Source organism: Nasonia vitripennis, chromosome 3, assembly GCF_009193385.2.
Source record: "Nasonia vitripennis strain AsymCx chromosome 3, Nvit_psr_1.1, whole genome shotgun sequence".
Taxonomy (NCBI): Eukaryota; Metazoa; Arthropoda; class Insecta; order Hymenoptera; family Pteromalidae; genus Nasonia; species Nasonia vitripennis.
This window is the reverse complement of record NC_045759.1, coordinates 12007719-12027548: the sequence shown is the minus strand read 5'-3', so window position 1 is coordinate 12027548 and position 19830 is coordinate 12007719. Positions and strand designations below refer to the sequence as shown.

The 19830-nt window shown below is 45.5% G+C and overlaps 1 protein-coding gene across 1 annotated transcript in view; it reads right to left on the bottom strand.

The window, feature by feature from the left end:
- Positions 1 to 18335, bottom strand: part of LOC100120686 (flocculation protein FLO11) — a 72846-nt gene extending 54511 nt beyond the window's left edge. The window contains exon 1 of the mRNA XM_016984734.3: positions 17921 to 18335. The gene's annotated coding sequence lies outside the window, so the exon portion shown is untranslated. The remainder of the gene's footprint in view (positions 1 to 17920) is intronic.
- Positions 18336 to 19830: the final 1495 nt, after the last annotated feature.

Genomic DNA, 19830 nt, shown 5'->3' with positions numbered 1-19830 from the left:
CTATCGGGAACAATCCTGAGCTTGATTGAAAAATACTTCATCGCAAGAAACCCGTCAAATAAATCTCTCAGCCTCGGATTAAAGCAACAGACTCAAGAGGAGCATCAATAAAGTCTAGCCCGCAAAAAAAAACCAGCCACTTTAAAGTGCGCAAATAATAGGTTTCCTAGCGCTCCTTTATTTAGCGCCGCGAAAATAAAGCCGTAAAACAGCCGGAGTCGACGGGGAGGAAATTAGTGCTGGGCGAATTGCTCGAGCCGCCGGATGTACGAAGAGAACGTATAGATTCCGGTTGCGAGCAAGTGATTGGCTCCTGAACGGACGACAGATCTTTTGGTATCGAACTCGAAGTGGAAGGACACACGATGGTTTTAAATAACGCGGGCGCGCCGAAAATCGATGGCAAACATCCGACCAAGTTCAGAACTATACAAAAGTAAACAGCTTCGAACAATGAGGAAGCACACGTTCACGCTGTACGGGCAAAAACCACGCAATACTTTTCCCCAATAACCGAATCCTCTTCCTCTCGGCTGCAGCAACAAAGCGACGAGCGAATTTCGGTTTGCTCTTGCAGAACAGCTGCAACCCTATAGGAGAGTAGATCCCGGGCGAGAGCGAATAGAGAGAAAGAGCTGCCCGCAGAGTAGTCCGATCGCGCGGCAATTATCTCCCCTTCCGCGAGACGCGCGCGGAGAAACGCTTTTCCCATCGAACTCATCCCTGCATAAGAGGATGATACTTTCTAGACGCGCTGGCTCCGAGTGCCGAAGGAGCGTGACGTAAATGAGGGGAGCAGTGCAGTAGTGGTAGTCTTGCGCAAAATAAGGACGAGCTCTTGTTTTGGGCTCTCTGCCAGACCGCTGGACTAAATTGAGGATTCCTCGAAGCTTGTAGGTATACGCTGGTCATGGCTTCTGGTTACGCTGAATAAAAAATGTCGAGATTTCGATCGAACAAAGTATGTATGTGTTGAATCGAAATTCCAACGCGCGGAATACTGCGAATTTCGCAGACCATGCTCTAATCCATCACCAGAAAAGGAACAATCGATTCAACACCCTTTTTCTCGGAAAAAAAGACATAAAAATACACAATGCAGCGGCATACAACAGTACAACCGTCCATCCACACGCATTGCGCCAATATTCTCGGCTGGCCGTGAATCGTATACTATTTTCGGCTAATTATTAATTTTCCTTCGCTCCACACGCGCGGCTGCACGTCCTTCGATTGTTCCCGCGAACACAAAGGCGCGCGCGAGGCTTTTTGCATGCACGCTCTTGCGGAATCCGCGCATACCTGTATAATCTCTCGCGCGAGCCCCACCATAATGGCTATTATCCTCGCGACGATGACAGGCTGTATAAATCGTGTAATGGAGCCCGGGGATGATGGCTCCCTTTTACTTTTTTGTTTCTGGCGCGTCACCGGGTCGAAATTGAAATTCATGCAGCTGTGGAAATCGCGGCCCTCTTCTGTACTCTTTGACTCGTCGCTGCGTTTGTTGTCGAATTCATCGGAACAGCGGAGGCTTTGGCAATTTTTCGCTGCAGCAAGATGAAAAAGATTCCCGGCTGAATGAATTGAATACTCCGACGATGGCGTACATTGCTGCAGAGCTTTCATATGCTTTGTTTGCCGAATCGAATCAAGCTGCGCGTTCCTTTTGACAGGCGCGAGCTATTCGGCTTTATGGAGGTTTTTATCGGAAAAATCGACACTTTCTATATCATCGTCTTAAGAAACCCCACTGACACGATTAACCGATCCCCTGCAGCTAAACCTCGGCGAGAGAAACTACCCGTCTCTTATCTCCCGAAAATCGTATGAAGAACCTCGCGGCAATCACAGCAGACATAAGGCCCGCATTGACAAATGGGCCACGAAGCGATTAACGACCGAACAATTAAGTCCCTTCATCAATCGCTTGAAAAAGCACCGAAGAATCAACAATAGTCCGATTGATTATTAAAACAACAGAGTCCACAGTCATCAATCGCACATACATCAAAGACGACCGGTTACATAAAAAAAAAACAAGATCTAAAAGCCACTCGATTCTTCGACTCTCATACATGTAATGCGTATATGTAAGGCACTGCAGCAGAAGCAAAAGAAGAGGCACGTTGTATAGGGCTCATATACCTACGGACGAGAGAAAGATGCAGTCGGGCGTTACGCAAGGAGCGCGCCTAATGACAATGCGCGCGAGATCGCGAATCATCTTCTTCATCGCGTGATGTAAGCGCAGTGGAAAAACGCCGGTGCGCGCCTACTTCTTTTTCTCTTCGAGAAGGGAGACGCCGCTCGAAAGTAGATACCATGGGAGATGGACGTTATTACCGAACGTTGGGTTATCGACTAATTGCATCAATATAGGTCTGCAGAGGAGCTGCCGGGGCAAATGGACGGGGACAAGATTTGTGGGATCGTGATGGCCCGTGAGCAGGCCGGGGATCCAGCTGAGGTTGATCTTTTATTTCAGCTGAGCCAAGTCGTTTTTTTTTCATTTAGTGACCGATATAATTTTGTCATTGTCACGAGCGATAACACTTTCGACTAACTCGGCGTGTTTGCTCGGCAAGTTTGAAAACTCGGCTACTGCGCACGGCTGCAGCAGTTCTAATGATAATCTAATCTCTCAATCCGTCTCTCGCGCAGTCCCCATAAATATAGTTCCACTGCAGCTCTGGTCCAATTTTGTCTCTCTATTTGCCTGATCATCGTGGAGTTGTTACATCTAATTTTGAAGTACTTGCAGTTGACGCGTTGCAATTTGTCGTACGAGGTGCGCGCAAAAATCGATTTGCATAAAAACAAATGATGGATGGCCTCCCAAGCCCATCCATCAAAGGCGGCGACGAACTTTCTAAGCTCTGGTAAAAAAATTCTGTAAAAACAACAAGCGAGCAAGTGCGTGCGCTCGACCATCACCGACGATAAACCCACAGGCCTCGCGTTTTCTGCTAATTTCTCCCGCCGTGTCTTCGCACACACGCACACAGGCAGCGCATTCGTACATAAAAATCCATCTTTGCCTTAGGGCCTGCGAGCGAGGCTCCTTTTCCAAGCGTCTTCTTCTCCCGTACTCGCTTGCGAGACTTTACATAAGATCCGTGCGAACGCGTCGCGTGCACTTTTGACGCTGGCTTTCTCCTTTTATCGGCGAGCCGCGAGGATTTTTTTCGCGATGCACTAGGTGTCTCTCGCTTCCTCCCACCTGGCCGATTTCCGCCGTCGATTGTTGCCACGGTTGCTCCTTTTATTTGATTCTTTTTTCTTGCGCAGAGCAGAGCGGATTATTCAAACGGGGAAGGGAAAAAATCGCGCGTGCGAGTGCGTGCGTTTCCGCGTAGGAAGCTGTTGATTTTTATGGGACGCCGCCGTTTCCGAACTGTACTGCAGCATGAAGAGATCTCGGTGATAAAGCCATTCTTACGTATGCGCGCAGTTTCTGAATCGTACATCGTGCATCTCGGTAATGATCTCGTTGAAGTTCACAGCAAACCGATCGAAAATAACGAGGCTGCATTCCAGCGTGTGATATACAATATCACGGCGTACTTTTATTATTTGTTTCATAACACTGAATTTGCCCACAAGCAGGTAGGGAGCAGGCGAAGAAGAAACGCGAAACTGCGCGCGCGCTCACCTGCTGCCCGAGATCTCTCGCGTCCGCGTGTCGCAATGACACAATGCGAAGCGCGCCGCCATGGAGAGATAGTCGATCGCGCGCGCGGGCCCCAGCCCGCCCGCTCCTTTGTAATGCTAATCCGGCAATTACTCACTTATGTGCGATGCAGTTCTGCCTGTCACCAGCAACGCCAGAGCTGCTGATCTGATTCTTCCGAGAGGCAGGGTGACGCTTTTTCGTCGACGCTTGTTTGACTTGACCCCTTTTATTGTTTGGCCCCTTCTATCTGGCTAGGCAGGTTCATGAAACCTAAACCCGGTAAACCTACCAGCTCTATCGGCCCTACTCAACCATTACTAGAAATAATGAGAGAGACTCCCCGTCGTTAACGTGCTGTTAAGCCCTTCATGCCTGACGACAGCTTTATAAAACTCTTTATCAGTCTCTACCACCCCTACACGTAATGATATATTGATGAGAGACGCACTTTACAGAGAGCAATCCAAATTGATGCTCAACGGTACTTTAGTGCACTGATTGCATTGCTTATAATGAGGACGGGGGTATCCGTGCCGGCCTTGCTAAATACTTCTTGCATACGCCCTCTTTGTCTTCCTTAGTTGCGTTATTGCTAATATGCGCTGTCCCCTTCCCCTCCTAGCATATCGCACTCCCTATAGGAAGAAACTGAGCTGGTTAGATACTTGGGAAAGAAAAGTTTACTTTGCGGTGGTATTAGTATATCTAAAACTGACGAACAAAAAAGAGGAATTAAGTTTGCAAAGAGTCTGGGATTGATGTAGAAGCAGGACTTGCCCAAGTTTAATTCTGCCCCCGTACAACTGTACAACTGTTTATTATAATAAGTATTTTAGAAAGGAATACAGATCAAGAATATATTTTTATTGTGGTCTTATTTGAACATAAGATGGATACAAGATGAACTAGAACCCGTATGCAAACGCATAAAAAAGTTCTCGATGACGTACCGGTTCTTGCTTTTCTAAACAAATATTCAGGTCTATAATCGACCATCAAACGCGTGTTTTATAGACCTACCAATTAAACAGCGACAAATAGCCTATTTCAATATGGCGCCAGTCTTTCTATTAAGTAAGAGAGCGAGACAAAAAACTGTTATGAATGCTTACTAATTCCAAAAAATGTTTCTAATTATTAAAAGTACACCAATAATTAGCATTTTAAAAAACCAACATCTTAAGCATGATCATTTTAAAAATAATAATCGTCGTTATTATACGGTACTAAATTATAATGATTCTATTACCTCCTACTGTACGCAATTTTCGAGCAAATACCAGTCATTATACTTGTCCGAGAGTATAATGCGTATAATTTTGCACTAGGTTACACAATCCAAGTGAGTAACCTAAATGACTAAAAATGTCGCGCTGCTAAAAATCAAAAAAGTCCTCGTTCAATGCATACATTTTGACGAAAAAATCTTTCCAATACGAAAATAAATACCCATCAGGTTAGCGGTAAAAAATTTACTCGGTCAGTCTAATCGATTTCCGGCTGCCTCGCCGAAAAAAAGAGCTGGAAGCAAGACGCGCAGACACTCGCCTTTCAACCCATTTTCGTTGGCGCGCGCGAGCGCAATCAAACATCGCAAGAGCTCAGCGGCGCGCGTACGCGAGCTACAGAGCAGGATTTCAAAGCTTCCTATTTACAGGAAGCAGAGAGAAAGCCCGGCTGGAAAGGCAGATTTCTGTGTCTGGGGCCCGAATTTCATTTGCATTGAATCAAAGCGACAGAAGCGCAGCCGTACAGCGGCCGCCGCTGATTTTGGCTTCGAAAGAGTAAGTACAATATAATATAAGAGATCTCCGACTTTTCATTGGCGGAATTTCTCGGCGAGCGAGAGTTACAACGTTATTGTGGATTTAATTTACGGATCTGCCGGCTGTGAATGGTCCGCTTTCGTGTAATTTGCGCGATAGCCATTATTGTCTCGTCGACGAGAGGAATGGGATGATTGAGATTGGATGAGCTGATTTGTAATTTGAAATTTATGCAATGAAAATTGTCTCAGTGTGCGCACGATGCTCGAACAATAAGCAGAAAAATTTAGAAAGTTTGGCGCACACGCGGAACTTGCGGCTTTAAATTAACCGAGAAGATGAATAATTGCGTAACAAGGCGTTAATTTTTTTCAATCTCTCTTCCCATGGCGAATCATCTCTTTCGGCTTGTCTTCTCTGGAAGAGAAAAATGCCGGGGAAGCCTCTCACTGCGGATTTCAGTCGCAATGAAAGCGCAAAATTTCGGCAAAACTCCGGCCAAGAGTACGTTTTAAAGGAGTAGACGAGTCGTCAAAGTTCGACGAGCTTGTGAGTCTGTTGCTGGTGGTGAATGCTGCTCGCCTCATTAGACGAATTTTGTGAGATATTAGACCTGAACCTTTCTTTGGAAATCTGAACCGAAGCTTCATTTTACAGCATCAATTTTTTTTTCTACACTCGTATACCGATGTACTCTAAGAGTGAAGTAAAATGATGTGTATAACGTAGGCTAATTTGCTTGTGGAGTCGCAATATTTACATACAAGAAGGGGCTTTGCATCCCAGCAATGGGCAAATAGATCCCAGACAGCAAGTGAGGATCAGTCCTCTTTTACGGAGACAGTGTGGCAGCTGAGATACTCAAATTTGAATGCACTATAAAAAAAAATGGAAAATATAACTATTTTTAATAGTTAGAGACATCTCCCTACATATTTCGTAAAGTTCCGAAATAGATCTAAAAAAAATACGATTTCAATCCGACTACTTGTTTAACAAGCAAACCAAGCCAGCCCCGCGAGCCCAATAGGCAAACAACACACCTCTTGGCAATAAACTCCCTCGGCATGCACCGCTACAACGAGAAAAAGCGAGTATAGCTGCAAAAGCACCAAGAAAAGCCATTGCTCAGCGCAGCTGCGATGTGTATACGTATATATCCGTGCGCGCGCGAGGTGCAGCCAATATTTGCCGAGAGACCGCATCCGACGGAATATGGGAGCAAACATCCTATCCCTGTGATAAACACGCGCAGTCGCATCCACTCGCTGTGGCAACGGTGGCGGCTTATATCAGCGGCGAGTGAGCGCACGCGGAACTGCATTGTTCAGCGGCACTGTAAATCAAACAGAGCAGTCGCGGATTAGCTGCAGCTTCGTCGCCGCGAAGGAATGTGGGCTACGAGTGCGCCGCCGTCGGCTCGCTCTACATACGCACGTAAGCCAGCTATGGCTTGATGAGTTTAATGGGGAGGATGGGGAGAGATATTTTGAGAGAAGAGAGAGAGAGAGAGAGAGAGCGGTGAAATGTCGCATATGCATGCAAATGTGAACGCAGTTTTATGATGCTGCTGTGCGCGCGAGATGAAAGGAATTTGAATTTTTACGCCGCCTGTATATTCCGGCGCTGCTAACTGTTTATTGAGTCACGGCTCTATTGTTCTTATTTACCGAACACTCGCGGATATTCCGAATATGAATTCGTGTTTTATAGCGCACATTCGTCTTTGAAAAAAGCTGTATTTACTGAGGCGCAGCTCTCAAAGTTATTTAGATAGCTCTTGAAAGATAAAAAACTGCCTGGTAAGGTAGGAACAAAGTTCGTTTATATACTCCCTTATAATTTGTTCTGAAAATTTGCAACTAAAAACCTCGCCCGCAGAGACTACAATCATCTTATTTCTTCATGCTTTATACTTTATGAATAAACAAAGATAAAAATCTTGTGTATGAATGAAAATACCAAACTATTTAATGGATTGAAAATATTTAATTAAAATGAAATGTTACGTTTATTCGCTCTAGGTCTGCACATGGTGATAATTAAAACTGTGCGAAAAAATCCATCACGGTCAATATAGAACTTTTGAGCTATATAGCGTGTCCTTTATAGTTCACTGACGGACTTAATCGATTTTCCCAATTAGAAAAGTCCTAATTGCCTTACACTCTATTAAAACGATTCGGTTCAATTCATGACAATCCCGACATTTAATGAACACTCCGTCCCAAATCACTTTCAAACGAGGGTACGAGACATCAAGAGAGAAAAGGGGAGAGCCACTACCTTATATGACTGAAATCAAGAGTCTTCCCGTAATAATTCGATCAATCCTCATCCGAAAAAAGGCGTCGCTTCCTCTTTAATAATTTTCCTCCCAACTTACCTCCGTTCATAAATCACGAGGCTCGCGCGAGCGCGGTCGAACAAAGGACCCGACCGCCGAGCCGCAAAAATTTATTAGTTAGTATAGGAAGCGGGTCGCGCCTCTTAATCCGATTCAACCCCAGAGAATAATGAGAAATCGCCATTAGCCCGCATATTAATCAGGGCCCGGCTATGCGGCACCGCTGCGGCTCTACGTGCGCAGTATTTATGTGTATTAACTCTACGCGGAGAGGAGAGAGGGGACAACATCGCGAGCGTGCAATCAGCCATATTTATCCAGGCAATTATAATCAGCGAAATTCGGCGCGAGCGAAAAGGTCTCGTTAGGGGTGAGCCTCGTCGCGGAAAAAGCGATACACACGCGGGCGTTATCGGTAGAGGCACCGATGCGGTGAGGATTATGTCGCCCTCGCTCTCCAATTAAAGACTGCGTATAAGGTAATTAGGCTGTATATGACAATTTTAATTCGGGAGCGCCGGCTAAACGGCTCCTTTATATGCGCGAGTTTTTGTCAATCGACCCTGCGTGCGTTCGGAAAAGGCAATTAGCTTTTTTTTCGTAAAGCTGGAAAAGTTTTTGGAGAAAAAGTACTTTATCCAGCTCTAAAAATCTTTTGATCTTCCGCTGCGTCAACGAGCTGGAATGCGAAAAGCTTCGCTTTATTTTCCATTTAAAAATTACTGCGCACAATCACCACGTTTCACAATCCAGCATCGCCCCTTACATTCGCCAAACATCAAATTAGCGGCAATCTACATCCCATCCGAACGAGCTAATGCATACGTAAACTGCCCCCAGCACAGTATAACAAGATAGACCCTGAAATCGCGGCTCGACTAAGACCTCTCCTCTCCTCGTTTCAGCCCGGCTTTTACGCCGGTAATCGCAATTTACGACTCGGACCTGAACAGCAGCTGCGCCACTACCGCCGCACGAAGCGTGCACATGAATTTTTGAATTTCCTGCCCAGAGTATGTTATAGGCGGGATCGTTCCTTTTTGTGCAGGAGAGCGCGTGAATGTTGCACACACGGCCGAAGAGAATAGGGATGCCTGCGCCGTTTGAAAAGAGCGAAAGTAGGCTAGCGGAGCGCTCTCCGCGAATTTTCGGAGTTTTGCAGTCTTTGCCCGAGAGCTTCTGGAAATTGGCTGCGCTCGTTGTTTTAAAACGCTTTGTTCGAGTCCAGCAGGAGAGGAGTAGGTCTTACGTACGCATTATCTAATAAAACGCGACCTCTATTGTACACGCGTAGCGTTATCGTAAAGCTGAGAACATCGAATTGTAGAACAATCTGAAGATGGAATCGCTGTAAAAATCCAACGAGGAAGCTGATGCTCACCTATATATAGAAAGTCACTCGAAACGCAAAGCTCAAAGGTTTACCCTCCAACGTTAAATCGGACGTTGTAATTCAAAGATGAGGACGGCACTCAACCGCGGCTCTCCTTACACAGCAGAAAGCTCCAATTAAAATCTCCCCCGGCGTTTTTTAAATAAGGAAATAATTGCGAATAGCTAGTCGGCGAAATCCGGAATTCTCCCGAGTTGATCCCGCTGCACATCTCGAAAAGCTGCCTTAACTTCGTTAGCTTGCAAATTTTCCTCGGCTGCAAACGAAGTTCGATCGTTCATGACTTCCGCGCCGCATACATAGTAGAGCTCTATACATCCACTTACTCGCGCGCGGCAAAGGAAAAAAGAAAAACGAGGCCGAGCGCGCAGAGAAGGAAAGAGAAGAGGAAAAGTCTCGTGAAAAGGAAAAGAAGAAGCTCTTGGCGAGATCGCGAAAAAGTGCGCGAGAGCAAGTCGCGGAAATATATATTTATACCTCTCAGCGCTAGCTCGCACAAAAGCGGCGAATCCGAAGAATCGAACTCGATAGGGAATGAAATAAGATTCTCCCGCGATAAAAGGCGATGTCGTCGTCGTCGCCGCCGCCGCGCCGTCTCCTCGATGCGATATCCCGAAAGGGCTTCGGGAGCGAAAATGTATATATATATACGTAGGAGGAAACGGAAACGCGCTGCGCGGCTCGCGGATAAACATCTTTTTCGCCGACTTTGGCTCGCTTTGGGTTAGCCCGAAACTTACGTGGAATCTGCGGATTGTTACACAACCGAATATATTCGTTTTCTTAATTCATCGCGTCACATCTCGAGATACACGCTCCAAGACTCGCCGAGACTCGCATAAAAGAGCCAAATCAAGAGCCAACCCAGCGTATCAAATGAAGCTCGCCCAGAACAAGCCGTGGCCAAGCAGCATCAACGATCCGGAAACTCGACTCTCCGATCCATCGAAACGCAGCGACAGTGCCAGTTGCAGTTCGGCCCCGAACAAGCGGCAATTTTCTCGCCCACCTCTTCTTCATCTAGCTATGTATACCCAGATGCACACAGTATACAGACTATGCGCAAAAGAGGTATAGAGAAACTATAGACGGGGAACTGGAAGTAGCTGCGGCGCAGATCGTCGCACGCGATAAAAGCGCGCGCGCGAGTGTGTGTGTGTGTGTGTGTGTGTGTGTGTGTGTGTAGAAAGGGGCACCAGGAAAAGGTGAAATGCAAACAGCAGCGATCCTGGCTACGCGGACGGTTTCGGCGATCGTGATGGAACGAGCCTTATCGCACTCGAGATTTTATTGACCTGGAGATTCATCAGTTTCATTTTCATGGAAAATCTGATCCTGTATTTTTACTGCACTAACCGTTTTACAGTCTGCGAATTGAGCGGAAATTATATTTATCTCTTAATTGGCAAGCTACGGAAAATGGTAAAATTCCATGAATGTTGGACGCGTATAAATAGAGGGAAAAAAGTCTCGGGAAAAAAGCCAATTATATTTACTCCACGCGGCTAAGGACTCGGCGAATTAAACGGCAAAAATGCGCGTGCGCTCACGAGTCTACGAGAATAGAGGAATCCCGAACAGCAGAAAACTTGTTACGAAGGGTGAAACGTTGGCTAATTGAATTACGGTAAATAAAATTTCACGAACGGAAGCACGAGAGGTAGCGCGAGCGAAACGAAAAATAAAAGATTCCTCGTCTGTTCGATCATTACGTTGCTCTGTCGATTCGCTAATACATTTTCATGCTGACTTTTTTCGTAGCTTTACGGATGAAATATTTTGATATGTATATTTGTGAGCAAATTATTTGTCCACGAAATCGGATGACAACGAACGCCAATCAATCTTCTGACTTGCGTTATATCATTTAAAATATCTCTTTTAATAACTCTTTCAGTTCCGCGAATCCGATTTGCTCTGGCTAAATGTTTCGTGAATTTTCTTATAATATAACGATCGAATTGAAAACATAATGGAGCTCAAGCTAGAATTTATATTTTCTTTCATCAAATCTTTTGAAAGAAAAGCAATGTTCAACGTCACTTCTCTTATTATTTGATATTGACATGAACGCAGATAATCTATCTATATGCCTGCTTCTTCACGGCATTAATGAAAATTGCGGATTGTTTATATTTCACGCCAATATTTAAACGTACTACAGAAACGCCAAAATTGAAAAAACTTAAAATTCAATATTCGAATAAGCTCCGCTTTGAATAAACGCGTACTAGTCAAACACACAGGTTTAAACGATGCGCGCATACAAATTATGGGCAAATATTCACTTGACGCCTACGTACATATACGTATACTTTTAAAAAGTATCCTGTATAGAAGGTGAGTTTGGAAAAAGTTTGAAATTTTTCGAAAATCGAAAGCTAAAGAGGCAGAGACGCCCGGACGAGCAAACAGCTGTTACCGGGTGGCACCGATCATGCCTGGAATAATTCATCGAGTTCGTGAGCGGCTACTGAAAGATTTAGTCGGGGTGTCGAGATGTGCCCACGCAAAACACTCGAAGCGTGCAAACACGAGTCCGCGCGTTTTCTGATATTTTTATCAGAAGCCACGATCCATATAAACAAGAGAGATTTGTTAAAATAACAATTCCACGCGGGACGTGCTCTGCGCTATTGTACGGAGAATCAAATTTTTTACACCTCTGTAGCATACCGTTATGCATTTTGTTTGAGTTCGAGGAAACCCGCGCGTGCGTGTACATACGTAAATTTCACGCGCTATTTACTCGATCCAGAAAAGTATCACAACAAACACGATTGCAGAGTACAGTGCGATGATTGAATTTTGAAAATGTTGCTAGTTTCCACTTTAAATTAGTGGGAACTGCGATAACCGCAAATTCAGACTCAATTTGTACAAGCTAACGAAGCAGGAATTCAGCACACGTCAAATAGTGAGTTTTAAAAGATACCCCTTCGACGTTGTACAACGTCTAATGCATTGCGCAGAAGAATGCCTCTCTAAACGTTGATAAAATGGCAATAATAACTCTGCACTGAGAGAAATAGTGCGTAAATGTTACTATATGTTCATGACAATTTACTGGAAAGTTTGGTAATCTCGTCACAGACTGACAAAACTGACCTTTTTACTAGATTTATATCAATTTTTACTAAACTTCCATATAAAATTTACCATACTCAATAGGAAAAATTAACAGAAACTATAGTGAAAATCGCCAATGTATGAATTTTTACCTGACAGTATAGTAATTTGTAATAGAACGTATAGTACTTTTCATCTGAAAATCGGAACTGATGCGTATTGACGCGTTATGCGCATGCGCGTTTAGCAAACATGGCTGTTTGGTGTGCTGCCGCTAGGGGGTGCACGGGAAATAAAACCCGCAAGCGGTAAGAAGTTAGCTCAGTTAGTATATAAGTCCGTTTAGCAACCCTGTTGTAACAATTGCGAGCGTATAAGCATATGTACTGCGAATTGCGAATATGTATAATAATTAAGCGTTTAGTTGTAGGAAATGTATCTAGGTTAGTTTAATGTCTCTAAAAATCAACTGCGGCGAGTGAATCGATAATGTTCTCTGAATGAAGTGCGTTAGAAGAGTAACCCTCCATAACCATACAAATTTAGAGCCATATAATAATTGAAAATAATTTTTCCACTATGTGCATTTTTATATTTAATTTAGTCAGGGTAAAAATTACTACTCAGTATAGTAAAATTTATAGTTTTATAAAATTTACTATACAGTTTAGTAAAAATTACTAGACTGTCAATCTGTGAGTGGATTACCAAACTTTTTATTAAAATTTCCTATCCAGTATAGTAAAATTTACTATAAATTTCTCTCAGTGTGGCAAGCACAGAAATTTATCGCCGAGATAAAAGTCATTCGCAACATGGAACTCGCGGAGATAACAACGGCAACGAACATCATCTGATGATCGTCCACATTCCACAGGACTACAACAATTTTCATCGCTTTCCTACACATACACACCGGGATTACCCAACCTCCGCGTGGCTAGCATAAACTCGAATAAATATTATAGCATACTTATATAGTACGGCATTCTCCCACGCGCAGCGCGTATCGCACATCCGAAATTTCTCCTAATTCCAAAACGAGAGAACGAACGATCCCATCTGCTCGTTTCCAAAAATTAAACTCACCTTTCCTCTGCCAGAGAAAGAGAGAGAGGGAGAGAGAAAAAAAAGCGCCGCATCATCCGACACGCGCGCGGCTCTCGAGAGTGAAAACAACTAGTGGCACTCTCGAAACAAAAGCGAAAACTGAAAAGCAGCCGTAGGTGTATACACGCGGCAGCGGCTTTGTGTAATTATTACATTGACAAGCATCGAGCGTGCGAAATGCGCGTCATTGTGCACCGCGAGCGCGCGCGAGAAGCTAAGGAGGAAAAGAGACGTGGCGCGCAGGCGCTTACTTAGCCTGCTTTTTCACCGCCGCGACACACGAAGAAACTGCTGAAGATGAGTCGCAGGAATCGTGTACGTGTATAGATATACAGATATAACCGGGGCAGAGTACCTGCTGGTATGCGGGGAAGTCGCTTTTTACGAGCGAGATGTTCGAATCGAGAGGATTTGGGTCGTGTATCGAGTGTGATTACTCGGGTTTAGCCTGTAATTGGGTAATGCTCGTGATTTTAGCTTACGTAAGCCGTACGCGTGAGCTGCTCTCTCTGGATACATATGTTTTTAGAATTTTTTTTCCAACGCTTGTTCTAAACATACGATATCGATCTGTTTACACGAATAAAAACTCGTCGCTTTTTACGATACACATCAGCTCATCCTCGTGCTTTTTAACCGCCCGAAACAGAAAGAGAGTGGAATTCTAATCCTTTTTCTAATTACACACTGTAAGCTACTTATATCACCTACTCCAACATCAGTTATTCGCGCCGCGAAAGAAGAAATTCGGATGTGCCTAATTTTCCCGCTATCTCCGCGTATTAATCCATCTATATTATTTCCCCGCACTTTTTCTCATCCTCTCCCTTGCGCAATCGCGCGCTCGCGCGCCTATGCACCTGCTCGCTACCGCTACCCCGTTGTCGTATAATACAATAATCCTCTTTCAAAAGAGAGAGAGAGAGAGAGATCCTCGTCGATTCGCGGCGGTGTTTCCTCCCGCGTGTGAATCGTTAAGAAATTCGGCACGCGTTGCTCTTGCGCGTCCGGATCCGCGGATGTGACGAGTGCTTTTTGCATAATTTGGTCAAGTTTTGCAACAGCGGATTTTATCGCGGCTGATGACACGATGACTCTGCAGAGGTCTCTGAACTTTCGGCCGGGAGACAGTTCAGCTCCAAACGAAAATTCATATTACGCTATTAATGATAAAAAAGCTCGGACAGGCGAAACGGAGTGAGAAGTCGCGGTGATATAAAATAATTTGCCCATCGATCCAAGCGTATAAAGACTCAATTAACGTTCCCTCCTGTACCTGCGCCCGGGGAGCAACCGAGCGAACCGAGCTCGCAAATCACACACGAGCTTTGCGGAGTAATTACTCCGATATAACCTGCCAGCAGCGGGGGGCTTGAAATATCACGTTGGAAAGAGAGCCAGCAGTGTACTGGTTACGACAGAGAGCAGAGGCGGCAGCGACGGCGGCAACGCGACGAAAGCAATTTCGTCAATTAGACGAATGGCTCTCTATCTCGGCGGCGAGCACGCTACAGCTTTATCGAATTTCATAGAGTGCGCGCGCGCGCGCGTCTCCGAAAGCTTTTAGCGGAGCTTTTTTTAAACGCCCGCCAATTTTGGCTTTGCTCATCGATCGAAGGGGTTTGAGCGGGGTATCGTGTGTTAATTGAATAGAGAAGGCTTTGAACTGCTTTAGCGGGAACGTTGTACGTGCGCACTCGGCCCGGAAACGGTTGCACTGCACGGCGCGCTGCTTTGCATTTAGTTTATGTAGTATAAAGCGCTTTACTGCGCGTATACCCATAATATTTGCTCTAATTGAAGCGTATATTGCGCGTATATCAAAGTCAAAGCGTGATGCTTCGTGTACGCGTATACGTATTGTATTGCGATGCAATAATGATGCAGGTATTTTTCCGATTTCAAACTATTTCGAGCAAGTAAAATGTTATGTTTTGTCGAATCGTCAAAATATCGAAATTTCAAAATCATTAGAAACTCGCGTCGATTTTGAATAAATATACATTTTAATAAAAATACTGAAAATACAGCAACAAGGATCAGCTCGTTATGTATTGTATTCATGAAGAAATACTCCAAATGTAAACATATTTATTTTATACCAACAGTACAGTCCCCTGAAATAATAACTCCTTTATTAAACGAGACAATACTGTATCGTCCCAAAGCAACCGGCCGACATAAATTTTTCACCCACGACCACAGCCTCGGCAGCAACTCTCCGCTATACGAGCTGTACAGCCAAAAGCAGCGCAGTAGTCCATTACCCTCCACACTCGGCGGCCAGAGCCATTAACATCATCCTTCCGCAAACTCGCAAGAATTTCAATTTTCCATTCCTCAGCTGTGTGCGAGGCTCCAAAACGCTCGACTGCAGCCCGTAAGTCAAGCGCGTCGGAAATGATGGAGCGTCGCCGTCTGACGGATCGCGGAATTATACTACTGCAGCGCGAGTCTTTCGGCCGACAGCTACGCCTGTGCCGCATGTATACGTGCATGTATATATAGATGACGCATGACGGCGCGCACGCGAGATAAGATCGCGCGCCGGCCGGCGAACGCGCGAATTAATTTGCCGGCGGGAAGAAATTATTTAGAGCCGCGCTGGCGGTCTGTTTGAGGCGCTGGATTACTTTCTGCACTATCGCAGGAGGGTTGCTGATATTTTCGCGTGACAAAGCATTCATTCGTCGTATCAGGCCAGTTGTGACGAAGGGAAAAAGACTTGTAACACGGTGGGATTTCGGAATTTGTTGGATAACGATAGATTGGTCGCCCAGACGTTTTGGCACCCCATGGTAAATGGTGTGTGGGGAGTAAAATTGAAAAAACTTCAAAACTAAATGCTCGTCTCGCTCCATCGACAGGACACGTGCAACAAACGCACTCGATATTTCCGCGTAGAGTGCGTCATTAGGTGCAGCAATTACAAAACTACGAAAAACCAAAAACGCGCGTATGCGCGTAAGCGAGTTGGCCAATCCTCGAGTATAAGCAAAGAAGAATCCTCATCCCCACCTCGCAGGACGACGCGACGACCTTCGTCCGAAAGATGCGCGCTGTAAGTACGCGCGTCGGGGGGCCGTTATTCGCGCTCGCGCACGTTCCAGTTATTCGTGCTCTATTCTCAAGACTCGCTGCCGCGATATTGTTCTTTCTCACGCCCCCCTAATTATAGCATCTAATTGTATGGCGTCATTAAGGTATATTTCTATGGAGGCGCTTCCTTGCCCGACTTCTTGCGCCGCTCGCGCAACGCCGCTGCTGGAACAGAGGTTGTCTCCCGCTCGCTCTCGGCGTGTGTACGTGCAGTGCGTCTTGTGTGTGCGCGTCGGCGCATTATGTGGCAGATGAGCGAGAGAAGATGTGTCGGGACGATTGTTGATGCCCGCGCACGTGCGCGTGGGCCGCTCGGTTTTGTTTTAGGCGAAAGTCGGGCTTTTAATGGCTCGCGGTCGGCATTGATCTCTATATAATTGGCCGACTTCTCTAGCATTGTGGGCTTCTCCGCATTATGTCGAGGGAATGTGAAAGCGTACGAAAACAAAAGTGGATGTTACTCGAACATTCGCCATATAACTTAGGTGTAGCTCTAGCCGATGCAGAAAATAAATTGGAAGCGGAAACTTTTTGTCGCACGAACTCTAAAGTTTTGCTCGGCGGCGGCGAATGATCAGTGGTCAGGCCTGAAAAAATCAATAACGAAAAAAAGTTCCATCAGGTGTAGGCAAAAAGCGTTCATTTCGAGGATAAGAAACGCCGTCCACGCTCTAAACTTGGAAGTTTTACACCCTTCATTAGCCGGTGCTCTGAAATTTTTCCGCGGTTTGGATAACTCGCGCTCGCCGGATTATTTAACGACTTCCCTTTTTTCTCTCCACAATTAAAAATACCGCCCGCGTTATTATAGTGTCCGGCTGGCTTTTCGCAAATAATGGAACGTTTAATGGAGCTTAATGGGTCGCTTGGTACGTGTACATAAATCGATAATGCTCGTAATTTTAAGATACTGTTGCGCTCGCGAATTTAAAAGGTCATTTGTTCCGCGAGCAAATATTTAAGGACACTTCGCTCTGAATTTCTAAGGGAAAGCCGATGAAATACCCTTTATTATCATAGTTAGAGCCGCGCTTGCGTTTATATTTTAAATTCTGCATTTTCCGACTGCTTTTAAATTCAGGAAAAAGTGTCTTGTTATATTCGAAGAGAAATGGAAGTGTACACAAAGCAACGGGAAATAATGTACACTCTATTTCCCACTGCCCTTTTTTCGAGCAGTTACGCGACTGCGACGCAGAGCGAACTGAGAAAAGTATGTGCAAATTGTGTGTGTGTACTCACTCGAATGAATTTTTTTAATGTGCATTAACTGAAATTCTGTTGCACGCATATTTTTCAAGGGGAAGAAAGAGTTTAAACACTCTAAGCCTTTTGAAGAGGGATGAGGTTTTTTAAAGTGTAAACGCAAGAGAAGCCTTGATAATCACCACTCGATAAAAGGCAGCCAAAATACAAACATAAGCAAATATAATTACAAGTACATAAGTGGAGATACGTACCACGTGAGCTGCTGGCCGGTGGATGATGGTAACCGCCGCCGTCACAGGTTCCCCGCTCGCATTCAAGCCTCCGGGCTCTTCAACCCTTCCTCGCGAACAAGCTCTCTCTCTCTCCTCTCGCACTCTTTCCCCGACTAACTCGAAGCAACCGCGCGTGTCTCACAAGGCGTGTATCGTCTATTGGCTACTGCAGACAAGTCGGAAGCTGTCGAGCCTTTCTTGCGCACTTGCAACTCCTCGCACTGTATCTATCATCGACTCTGGTCGCGCAGCGTTAATTCGGGCATGTGTATCGCAGAAATACGAGCTAGCGTGGGCTATAAGTGGTGTACGCAGGGCTATATACTCGTGTGAGCGGGAGCTGAGATGATCGCGCGAGCGAGCGAGCGGCGCGAAGGAGTCGCGGCACGGTACTGACGGGCCACGCTGCCGGTCGGCAAATCTCATGCCGAGCGCGCGCGCGCCTCTCCCTCCCTACTCTGCGGACGAGATGCCTCCTTCCACCGGGACGTCGCTGATGGAGCGCTTCTGCCCCGCTGCATCCTGTCGCTCGCTGCTGCGATGCCCTCTGCCCTGTGCATATTAGAACAGACTTGGGACAGCTTTGGCCGTGTGTATTTATATAATGAAGGCAATTTCGTTAGTTATTTGATTGTTCGATGCTCGCGCGTATTATACGCTGGTGTGCATCATAAACCCACACGGTAAACTTGTAGGTTAATGAGTCGATATAATTAGAGAGGGACTCGTCCCTGCAGAAGCAGCTATAGGCGCGTGATGCGTTCTAGAAAAGAAAATGAAAGTAAAAGTTGTAATAAGCGGCAATTTGAAGCGTATTAAACGTCGAAGCATCTAATGGGTTCCGATACCATAATACGTGAAGCTGCGAGTATCGAGTTGATTATGAAAAAAATAATCGAAGTACAACAAAGCTATTCCTTACGCGTGCGATTGATCACAGAATCATCGGATGCTCATAACATTTTCTCGTTAGTTCGTAGAAAACGAGTTTTGTTCACTTTCGATTAGGAGGTTTTCGATAAATCCATCAACTCTCCGAACGAAAACTACCGCAGAATCGATTAACCACAATCGAACCGCCATCAAAACTACCGGAGTCGATCAAAGCGGCGATACACAGCCCTGCGCCAGAACAATACGACGAAATCAACGCGAGCGCGTGAACGAATTATTCAAATATTATTCCCTTATCCGAACTATCGCGTTCCGTTTAGTAATGCGCGCGTCTAAACGCGCCTTTCTACTCTCCATCAGACTCTTCTTCTCGTTTTTTTTACCTCCGTCATCTGCCGCGTCCCTTTCTCTTTGTCCGCGGGAGAGCTTCGAACGTTGAAATCGAGTGTCAAAATACAGCTCACGGCATTACACCGGACTTTTCGATTCTCAAAACGGGTGAAGGACTCGCGCACGCGCGCGCGGGTAATGTGTAATAGAGGTGTAAAGGCATACGGCCCTCTCGCGGGGATCGTAATTGCGCTGATGAATTTCAAATTCGATAGTCGGACTCGGAGCGCTGGCGAAACGCGCATCGCTACCGTGTATCCCGTGTTCTTTTTCGCCTTTGTCATCTCCGGCTGTTTAAGTAGGCATTTTTACTCGCGCGGACAGATGTGTACCCCAAGCTTTTAGCTGCAGTGCTTTCTTTGACGCGCTCTGCCTGTCTGTCGGTGTGAACTAGTTTCCGGAGTTGATGGACGCGGAAGAGAAATTGTTCGGGATGCGATGAGAGTAAGAATTTTCATCTTCGTTGCGTTCAAAGTTTCGGCGCTTCCTGTGATTATGTTACTATCGAGCGATCTCTGATGATGCTCATTTTGAAATTTCAATTTTTCAGGCATTACCCGACCCGATTGAAATTCATCGAACTCCATACTCGATTATTACGTGTG